This window comes from Manduca sexta, unplaced genomic scaffold, assembly GCF_014839805.1.
Source record: "Manduca sexta isolate Smith_Timp_Sample1 unplaced genomic scaffold, JHU_Msex_v1.0 HiC_scaffold_3227, whole genome shotgun sequence".
NCBI classification, from domain to species: Eukaryota; Metazoa; Arthropoda; class Insecta; order Lepidoptera; family Sphingidae; genus Manduca; species Manduca sexta.
Genome location: NW_023594272.1, coordinates 3,745 through 14,936, shown reverse-complemented (window position 1 = coordinate 14,936; position 11,192 = coordinate 3,745). Strand labels below are relative to the sequence as shown.

General features: G+C 34.6%; 3 long non-coding RNA genes and 1 pseudogene across 4 annotated transcripts; 2 read left to right on the top strand and 2 right to left on the bottom strand.

The window, feature by feature from the left end:
• Positions 1-752: 752 nt before the first annotated feature.
• Positions 753-2,698, bottom strand: LOC119192819 (annotated as a pseudogene).
• Positions 2,699-3,177: 479 nt separating this feature from the next.
• On the bottom strand, positions 3,178-4,896 carry LOC119192816. Of its 2 annotated transcripts, XR_005113756.1 has the most exons (3): positions 4,599-4,832; positions 3,969-4,062; positions 3,178-3,756 (listed from the first exon to the last, which is right to left on the bottom strand). It is a non-coding gene; the product is annotated as an uncharacterized LOC119192816 (long non-coding RNA). The 2 variants fall into 2 exon arrangements; XR_005113755.1 differs by having other exon boundaries at positions 3,969-4,896.
• A 2,133-nt stretch (positions 4,897-7,029) lies between these two features.
• LOC119192818 lies at positions 7,030-9,938 on the top strand. The gene is made up of 4 exons (XR_005113758.1): positions 7,030-7,222; positions 8,376-8,584; positions 9,439-9,603; positions 9,893-9,938. It is a non-coding gene; the product is annotated as an uncharacterized LOC119192818 (long non-coding RNA).
• Positions 9,939-9,956: 18 nt separating this feature from the next.
• LOC119192817 lies at positions 9,957-10,761 on the top strand. The gene is made up of 2 exons (XR_005113757.1): positions 9,957-10,128; positions 10,711-10,761. It is a non-coding gene; the product is annotated as an uncharacterized LOC119192817 (long non-coding RNA).
• Positions 10,762-11,192: the final 431 nt, after the last annotated feature.

Genomic DNA, 11,192 nt, shown 5'->3' with positions numbered 1-11,192 from the left:
AAAATAATAATGGTTAGTGACTATGAATGAATCATTCTAAGCTGAATTTAAAATATATGAATATATTATTATGATTTTTCTAAATTTACCAATTAATAAAGGACTTCATCGCATCGCCCCACAAATCTCAAAAAAAAGAAATATGTAAAAAAATAAAAACATGAATTGAAAATATCCTCCTATTTTAAAAGTCAGGTATAAGTTGTATTTTTAAAAGTGTGACATAGTTTATGAAACTATGTCACACTTATATAAAAATTATTATAGCCACCTCAAACTTTTCAATGCTTATTTTATTTCTTTGAGCTATCAGAATATAAATAAAATCCCATGATTTGTGAACTTTGAATACAGAAATAACAAATGACCACATTTGTCCACAGTAGTGATGAGCCAAACTTTACTCTTATTCTGATGCTTACACTTTTTATCTAAAGTTGACAGTGCATCCTTAATTTTATGATGTTGTTGATATTTAACAACTAAGTATCATAAATCAAGTGACTTACTAGTGTATCAAGACTAACTTCAAATGTCAGATATCTGACATTCTTAGTAAAGGCCAGGTCAAAAGTACCCAGACCAGTGGGGATGCTTGCAAAGATTGATAAAGGTGGAGAAAGCGAGAGAAGTATGCCAGAAACATGCGTGACAAGCCATAGTCTCTGCCTACCCCTATGGGTTAGAGTTTTGAAACTATGTATGTATGTAAGTGAACTACTCAAGAGCAATTAAAAAAAATATGAACATACCTCATCAATGACGTGGAACGCTTTAGTCTTCCGTGATGACATCATAACTGCATTCAGAACCTTTTTCTCCTTATATTTGGGCAACACACACTGGAATATCTCCGATTTTTTGTCCCCATCTTCATTTTCAACACTTGTCTTGCTCCATATTATTGTTTCCACTTTCCCTGTAATATTGTTATTATATTACAGTGAAAATGGTTTTCATGATATTAAAGGGTTTGCCCAATTTTTTTACTTTTTTTGGTAATCCTGCTCAAAATTGCAATCAGTCATTCACATTTATGCTATTCATTTGTTTGGACTTTGCATCTTTTGAGTTTCAGTTAGGCAGTGAGGATTTCTCCATTGACAACTACTAGTTGACTCTACTACTATCTACTGACAAACTAATCACTATTCTATGGACTACCAGCTTGTAAAGCTAGGAACACTGTTCTTGAGTGAATAACACTTCCAACACCCCATAAGGTTTGGTAAAGCATTAACATATGTTCTTAACTTTTATAAATAGTTTTGACTACAGTAATGATTTCCTAATTTACAGTGTTACACCTTAAATGACTTTTTATTAAGATTTTTTAAACAGTTCAGTAGTTTATAAGATTATTTACCTACTCACTAACATAAACATCACAACAAAACAGTATATCAAAAGGCAGGAATTGTGGAAACAAAGACAATATGGCAACATTTCTGGCAGTAATAAATGTTTGAGTGAGTTGAAAAATTTTGATGTGATGTTTCAATAAGTTTTATATTAAATTAACATTACTTTTGCAGTGGACATAATGACGTGTCTTAGCCATACCAGAAATGCAATTATTCTTGTTTACCTTTTTACCAAATATAATAATCATTGTGCTGGCGGTAGGTCTCTCATTTCTAAGTCTACCTGGGTAGGTACCACCGCAATGTCTATTTCTGCCACCAAGCAACAGTGTCTAGTCATTGATGTGTTCGGTTTGATTGAAGCTAGTGTAACTGGACTTAATGAGACTTAACATGTCATGTCTCAGGATAGCGAGCGCAGTGGAATACTAAACAACATTTTGTATTTCAAGGTGATGGATGGTGTTTCTACTGTTTATGGGCGGTCGTATCGCTTACCATCAGGCGAACGGCAAGCACGTCTCGTCATTCACATCAATAAAAAAATAACTAGTCTGCTTGTTCATAACATTCCTGAGCACAACACTCCTCACGGAGTTTCTTTGTTTCGCCCCGCTCGGGCCGTAGCATCGTATCGCAGTGCTTAAAATGCTCCAGACAAACATTATTCCACACATTTAACCTCTTCAGATCATTCTCCTCTTGCCTCAAAGCCTTAACGGGCAGACATAAGGGATCATCGTAATCTGGTATTCGGATATTCAATTTCTTTCGTATAGCGAGCTGTTCCTCTGTAGACAACAATTGGTTTTCTTTAATTATTTTCTTTATGCCTTTTAAATTTGGAACGTTCATTTCGCGCTCTACTTTAAAAGACCTTTTTAACCCATGCCGTTTTTTCTTATTTTTAGGATTCGGAGGGCTCGGCGGAACGTAATCTTCGCTCGGATCATAGTCGGAGTCGTCGTCTTTTTTTCTTTTTCGTCTTTTCTCTGCCCTTTCTACGAGTAACGGAGTGTCTTTAGTAACAACAACCTCTGGCACACGCGGAGTTTGAAAGCATTGTTGTACGATTTCCGCGTCTTCATCTAAGTACTCTATCTCACAGTCGGCGTCTGCCATTTTAGTAATTTTATTGGGATTTGAAAACGTAAAAAATATTTAGCAGTGTTTTGCAATAAAGTGACAATTTGAATGATTTGAACGGTATTGAATGAATATGACAAAATATTGACAAATGACAATTGTGAATAGAAATGTCAAAGTAACAATAGTGTTGTATTCGTGGTACCATAGAGTAATTATACCAAAAGTAATTCATCGGGTGCACATGATCAGACAAATCAATTCAGCGTATCACAGCGTTTACACCCGAAAGCTCTGAAACCTACCACTATCCATTATACCAATCGCATTATTTATCATAGGGGATCCTAAGGATAAATATGTTTGTCACACTTAAAAGTTTGTCACCAATCATGCAAGCTAAAAGAGACAACATTTTATAATACGACATACGTGTTGTATAATTTTATGTTTCATCTTTTAGAATTGTTATTCCGAGATAAATCAATCTGTAGAGATATGCAGAGTAGATATTTTATATCTGGCATGCAAAGCAAAAATATAATATTGTTTTTATCAATACAATCATAAAGTTTATCAACTAAATTCTATGGTGACCTAGGATTTTATATATAGATTTTTATGTTGATAGGTCTCTGTAGATTAAATTCGGAGACCCGGCCTAGTTTTTAAAAGTCATATGTATGAGTATTTGATATCTTTATAGTCTGAGAATAAAGCAACGCCCTACGGTGAGATGTTGATAAAATATATTTTGTCCACAAAACGTAATATTTCGTTACATTACAAAAAATCCATACGTCTACATCCGGAAAAATACTACAAAATATACCAACCTATATTGTAAATATTTATCTTTTTCGAGTCATCATTATCACGTTTAATGACGATTCTATCAAGGGCTCATGCTGATAGGGGGGTTTCCACTTGTATATACTTAGTTAGTTATCTTATCCGTTGAGTGTGCAATTTATATATCATACATACTATACCTGTAATTATCTATATGTAGAGTCACCTATATAAATAAGTGAACAAATCGCCCATATATTTTTGTATGCTTATAAATATTATTATTATTTACAAAAATAAAGCGTTTCACAATAACTTCTATTGGAGGAAATAATAACAAAGCTTAAAACGCAATAACTTAGCGGTAATGTGCCGGGTGAGTAATGGCGCGTGCATGACGTCGCCGGAGATTCCCGCCATTTCGTCTTGCGCGTGCGCGGTGTTGGCGAAACCTGGGCTCGGCGCAACGGCACAGCGTGTAATTGGTTGGTTTGGGCATTATTTTGACCGGATGCTATAAGAGGAAATATACTTTATTTCACATAAAAAAAAAAAAAATATGTCAATTAACGTTTATAAGCGATTTGAAGTTTTAATTTTATTCAGCTGCTGTTGTAGCTGACTGTATGTACTACATAAGTAGGTATCTAGTGTTTCGAAATAGGCTCATTCGATTTTAAATGTTTATATTAAAATATCCATAAGATGTGCATGACATATACCTACCTATAATTTTATATCCAAGGCGGTTAAAAACAAACTGGGGAAACAAGTTGGTCTTCATCCGCGTATACTTTCATTTGAGGCTGACTGTACATATCTAGTGAAGATCAACCAAATTTTAATTAAACAAAAACTATGTTTAAATCGTAAACAACTTTCGTAATCATAACTAATCTAATCACAGCAATTTTGGCATAGTATCTACGTACTATAAATTATTGATCGCTATCATTGGACAGCGTCGACGTAAATACAATTATTACTTTCAAAAAAATCCTTATCAAATACCAATACCAAATCATTTTGTCCAGTTTATCTTTGATTCCGGATACACTAATTTCAGAGCCATTCTTACACATCCTGTTTAATATTGTTATCTCTTGCCAATTATGACAAATCGCCTATTCGATACTGAATACGCTCTAGTACTGAATTCTGATCACAATAAGCAACACATTTATATGAGCTATTTTTAATTTCACATCTTATAAGCCGTAGTCCCTCTCCGGGCTGTTTCAAAATATCCTACCACCCATTTTTATTTATCTATATTTATCCTTAATTATCATATAATAACACAATTGGACATAATTCTCTAATGCAATATCTTCCTTTTAACAATGTTGTACTTACCTTACTTGTACGTAATACCTTACCAATAACCGTTATATTGTTCGTTATTATCACTTTGTCTCATGTTAAAGTAACCATTATTAGCGGAGCTAGTCATCTCTTGCATCACAGCATTCTTATTTATTCGAAACCTATAATACTCGCCAGATGCTGTTCTACTTAGAAGTCTAAATCCCATTTTATAAATCCCATAATTCTCGTTCGTAGTGTCCGAGTGAGTTGAAAGGAAATCATCGGTATAATAATGTGTAATTAATATAAATACACCTCTTTTGTTTTAGAGTATGATTACTAGCTTTTGCTCGCAGCTCTGCCCGTGACAAAGTTTTTCCGGGATAGAAGTCCCACTAAATATTTTTCCAGGATAGAAAGTGTTCTTCCCAGGGTGTCAAACTTTCGCCATAAAAAAAACATCGAAATCCGTTGGGCAATTTTGAATTTAAAGCGTTCAGACATGCAGACAGACGGGGCGCGGGAATTTGTTTTATAATATATTTTTAGAACGTTTTAAGAGTAATAATTCCATCATACATTTTTGTTACGTATGTAACCGTTTATACAGCGCATGCAACAGAAGCTCTCAAAAGAAATAGTTTCTTTCTCGTTTTTGCAAAATTTTTCATTGATGCTCCGCTCCTACTGGTCATAACGCAATGGTTACATAGCATATAGCCTTCCTCGATAAATAGGCTATCCAACACTACAAGCTTTTTCAATTCGAACCAGTAGTTCGTGAGATTAGCGCATTCAAACAAACAAACTTTTGAGGTTTTTTTCTTAAATCTTCATTTAAGGAGCTTGGTCTTTTGAGGTTTTTATAGCTATAAATATTTCTCTGAATTTTTGGGGCTCTGCATTTATTTCGCATTGAAATTTTAATTTTAATTACTTAGATAATACAATCTGTACCAATAGAATACTTCACACTCAAGCTCCTCATGCTTATCACAATACTCCAGATCCTTGTTCGATAAAACTGAATCGATTTTCTGATTCATATTAAGGTTACTACATACAGACGCTGCAAGGCCCCGTATAGATTTTGGCTTTCCGAAGAATCTAGCTAGCCTGGGTTAGCAGACTATAATATTTTAAAATGATTGCCATACCCAGTTATAAAACAGCAAAAAAAAAGAACGATTTTTCTTAACATAACACCTAACTGACTTGCAGGGACTACATGTAAATCTTAATTCCTATTACCTAATAGTACATGTACATTATAAATACAACACACACACAACATCACGCATTTTATCCCCGAAGGTATGCAGAGAGGCAACCATGGCACCCACTGTTCGCCAAGTGTGTTCCGTCCCATGATGTGATAGGGGCGAGCCTATCGCCATATCGGGCACAAATTCCAGACTCCGGGCTGATACTGAGCAGAAAAACCCAAATATCACTTTGCCCGACCTGGGATTCGAACCCAGGACCTCAGAGCGCTGCCGTACCGCGCATGCAGTACAACTACGCCACCGAGGCAGTCCATTATAAATATATTTTGCTAAAAAGTTTGGATGTTTGTATTACGCAGAAACGGCTGAACGGATTTGAATGAAATTTACAACAAAGAAAGCCGATGTACATTGACACATAGTTTACTTTTATATCGGTAATTTACCACCGTGGGAAAAAATAATTTTGTGATCACATTTTTAATCGATGGCTCTTTGGATCGGTACAGTGATTTATAAAATTTTGATAGCTGTAAAGACCCCATGCACACGGGTGTAATCGCGAATAATGTCTAGTGAACCATGAATGGCAAACAATAGTATTGAAAGACGTAGTTTATTTTATTTATTTAACTCATTGAATATGAAATAAAATGGAATCGAGAGCTTAAAAGCTTCTATTATTTGTATTTTTTTTTCTTTTATGGCTTCCTAAAAATCTATTCTTAGTACTGCTCTACATTGGCACTGGTGTGCATAATTTAACGATTTTTGATTCCCTAGTTCTTTTATCTCCAACCTATCAGACGTATGAAACTATGTGTTTTCTATACACCAAGTGAATATCTACTAGGCTACATTTTTGGCGTACAAATGAAACAATATAACGTATTTCAATGCAATATTCAAAAATTTTAATATTTAGGTAAATACCCACTTTTCAAATAAAATCTTTGTTATAATATATTCAATTCTGCCTTGAAACAAATGTAAATATGTTAGTGTAGTATACTAATTACACTTAGAGTAAATATCACGGAACCATGCCATTAAAAGACACTCGAATTACATTGTTATGTCATAATTAGTAAGATACCCGGAGTACTTTATCAACACTTAGATATTTGATAATATTCATGGAATTACCTATTGAAAACATTATACTATATGAATTGTGTAGGTACTAATCATATAATTTATGAACTATGTTTTTAGCATTAAGAAAAATACCTCTAGATACCCCCTCAATAATAATAAAATGTGGTCACCATTTTCCTCTAATCGATATGTTAGGTACTTCATATATTAAGTATAATGATTCATTTTAAATAGCAACTGCTTAGAAAACTAACGTGTGAATAGTTAAATCAACTTGTATTCAAAATGTGTGGGTGTTTCGTTGTGCTGGCACAAATTGTGGTTTTCATATCTAATTTAGTGATAATGGTAAGTATTGTGACTATTAAGGTAAATGTATAATATTATAGTATAAAGGCATTCTCTACTTTGGGAATGACATAAAAAAATTGGAAGGCGATTGGAATGGAACCTATTTTATTCTATAGATTTTTATTATAAAATGGGTGTCGAACATTATTATTCGTCGTAGTTTTTGATTTATAGAAATAATAGTTATTTTGCGGAATCTGCAGTTTATCTCATGAAATATCAATGCCATGTCATATTGAATTATAAATCTTCGTCTAAGTATTAAAAAATATTCAAAATGGCTTTATAATAAAAGTGATCCACTGAGAAAATCTTCTCCTACTAAACCGGTATAATGTATATATACCACTATATTTGGATCGATTACTTTATTGTTTCTATACATTTAAAGTTTTGAAACTCTGGAACTATAATAGAAGAAAAGAAAGGATCTTTCGTATATTTTAATCATTTACAAATGTGGAATTTAGGTATATGAATGATATCTCACAATATTTAAATTTATAATGTAAATTAAAAAAAATGTATTTACGTTTCCAAATCAAGAAAGGGGACTGTATTATTTAAAAGAAGAATACGTAAGCTAATAATTTTCTGATACTCATTTCAGATATATTCGTTAAAAATAACTTTTGATTTCGCCTTGCTCGTGTGAAAGAGTTTTCCCGCACAAAAGTCCTTTGTATATTTTCCCGATAGAAAGTATCCTATGTCCTTCAAATCGTCTCTAAATATACATATACCAAATTCTATTGAAATCAGTGGGGTAGTTTTAAGTTTATTACGTTCAGACAGATACAGCGGTGGACTTGATTTTATAATAGATTTCCGTCATAGGTGACTGTTGTCTAATTTTAATTGTTTAGGCAGCGCGTACCGCCGAAGGCCTCAAAATGATTTCCCCGGTTTTGCAACATTTTTCATTACTGCTCCGCTCTTATTGGTCATACCGTAATGTTATATACCGTATAGCCTTCCTCGATAAATGGGTTATCCAATAATAGAAGATTTTTTTCAATTCAAACCAGTAGTTCCTGAGATTAGCGTGTTCAAATAAACAAACAAGCTCTTCAGCTTTATATAATAGTAAAGGTAACATACAACGCAATAACCCTACGTAGTATCTACGATGAAAATAATGTTATTTTAGCTTTTAGGTGGACTTGCAACGGGAGCTGGGGTCTTAATCAAGGTTTTATAGATTCAAGTCTGGAAGCACTACAAATTGAGGATCTACCAGATGTATCTGATTTGAAAGTATTAGTAATACCGCTTATAGTGGCTGGTGTAGTAATATTCGTGTTTGGCATTACTGGTTGCATCGGAGCTACTTGCAAAGTTATATGCTGTCTGATCTTGGTAAGTTTTTTCACGTGCACGGCATTTGATCCCACTACACCTGATGGTAATTGGTGTGGGATCCAATAGAATATCGACTACGAGATGATTATCCATCGGCAGTCGACACAATTATGCCGGCCTGTTGGATCCGGATATACACAGGCTGATCCTGGAACACGACACACTTACCTTATGGCAGGTTTTAATACTTCGTGTACGGTGGTCGCTATTCGAGCAGATATAAAATATATCCTACCACCAGATGAAGTTATAATTTTGTTACTGCAGCGCTTTCGTCCAATAAATTATTAGCAAGGCTTCAAGCAAGGGCGTCGCCAAAGAAGGGCAGGGAGAGGCAGCTTCCCCCTCCAGAGATTTTATAAAGTAGCCAAATGTGAAGCAACCTAAATCCTAAATGTTTGACTTGACTTGCTTGATCAATTATTCCTACACGTCGAAACTCGAATGAATTCACTAAATCCATTCTTAATATTCCGTACGGTCAACTGCGCTCTACTCTATGTTATTGTTAAAACGGGTGAGAAGGAGTGTAGGAGGAACACGATGTGCTCTGGACTTTACCTACAATTCATACTTTTCTTATTCTTCACATCAACTTGCGCCCCCTTGGGCCATCGGCTGGCGACACTCTTGGTTTCAAGGGTCTTAGGAGGAGGCAAACCTGGAGAACTATGTTTACGATCTCACCAACGAAAATGCTAAAATCGGGGAACTTTTTTTTCTGCCCGCAGCCTTGCGTTGTTTACGGCCGCCACTGCCTACTAAATATAACTCTTAAGTTTACAAACGTTTGTTACGTCCATAAGAAGAAAAGCGACTTAACTTGCTCTTTCAATGTGACTTTGTTTCAGAACGTCGCGGGATTTGTTATCCTCGCTGTTATGACAATTTATCTTCTAGTAAAATGGATACAGTTGTTAGCGCAAACTGAATCATTTATAAATGACTTACTGTCAGAATATCTATTCAACAACAATGCAGCACAGAATGGAACTTTCCAATTAATTGAGTATACGGTAAATATTATTTTTATGGTTGTTTCTTTGTTTAGATTTGTGGGAGTAAGGGAGGGTAGGAAGGAGTGTCGAGTTGAGTTCTTTAGTTTTATTTTGTATTTGACTTTAATTCTCTTATATTGTAAATGCTAATGTTACCAAAGGTGTTTCGATCTGTGTTAGAAATTGAACGAAATGTACACAATAACTAAAACTAACACTTTAAACTTGATGGTTGCAGTTGTATACCTAGATAGAACCGATTCAAGGGCAAAGTCCCGAGCAAATTCATTTATATTTTTTATTTTAGTTACGATGCTGTGGAGTGAACGGAACGGATTCGTATGTTGCTGCTGTTCCATCCCTCCTACTTGTTGCACAAACAATACAGATGCGATTGATATCGCTGCTATTACTTGGAATTACCATCCCTCCCGGCCAAACATAACCTGCCATAGCATTGGTTGCGGTACTGTACTCTCCGATTACGTTCTAGAGTACGGGTCTATTTTCAAAATTGCCTTAATAATAATTGTCTGTTTAGAGGTTAGTATGATTCAGTAATTCCTTCGACGCACTTCCTACTACTAATGTTCTCTGTTCTCTTTTATTTTGATTAATACAAAATTACTATTGACCCACACAATGGCGTTGTTGTATTGTGTGCGTTTGAATACCGCGTTCAGATCTCGGTTTCGATTCCCTAGTTAGACTATACTTTCCTAACCTATTGAATTTTACGTTGATTATCACCCGGGTCTGGAATTGTGCACATTCAATGGTAATAAGCCCCGCCATAGAACTTAACTAGTTAAATATGGATGTGCACACAAAACGGCGTGGTGCTAAATTTGTATTTAATATTAAAACCGTTAAAATCTAATTGTGATCGTCAGAGAAGCTTATACGCCATAATTATTGAACTCTACTGCATGAAACAAAATATGGGGAGAAAGGATCATGCTTATCTTCCGACCAGCTATGAAACGCGACCATAGTGTAAAGCGCCATTCTAATTTTCTCATTCTGCCAAGTCACTCTTGTCTGTAAAATCCATTTACACCCACTTAAGTAAATGCTTTCAATTCAGATTGATATCAAATTAATAATGAAATATTGATTTTCCAGATTGTGACAATAGGTTTTGACATGCTCATCGCTTGCTCCAAGAAGAAAAAGTAAAACATGTTAAGGTGAGTCGGGGGAAGTGCGCCATAAAATTTTCATAGCTGGATTCAATGCAAAATAATTTATTTTTGTGCTGACTTAAGAATATAATTTTATTAATTTAAGAATATTTGGTATTTTGTGATAACAACCTATAGCCATTCAAGGAAATTGGACCATAAATTAATAATATTTTGCTCAAAGTAAAAAAGGGTAGTAGACGCACTTGCCTCCGGAAATGGGGTAAGTGCGCCTGTGTAAAAAAAAACGCCAATATGAAACATTATAAAGAGAACACTCATTTTAGTCCATAGAGAAATAAGTTTTACTCGCAATGCTCTTGGATAATTTTTAATCACTCAATATTATAACAAACTATGGCTGTGAAATGAAATTCGGGTAAGTGCGCCATATATATGTAAATCAGGGCTTCAAAACATTTT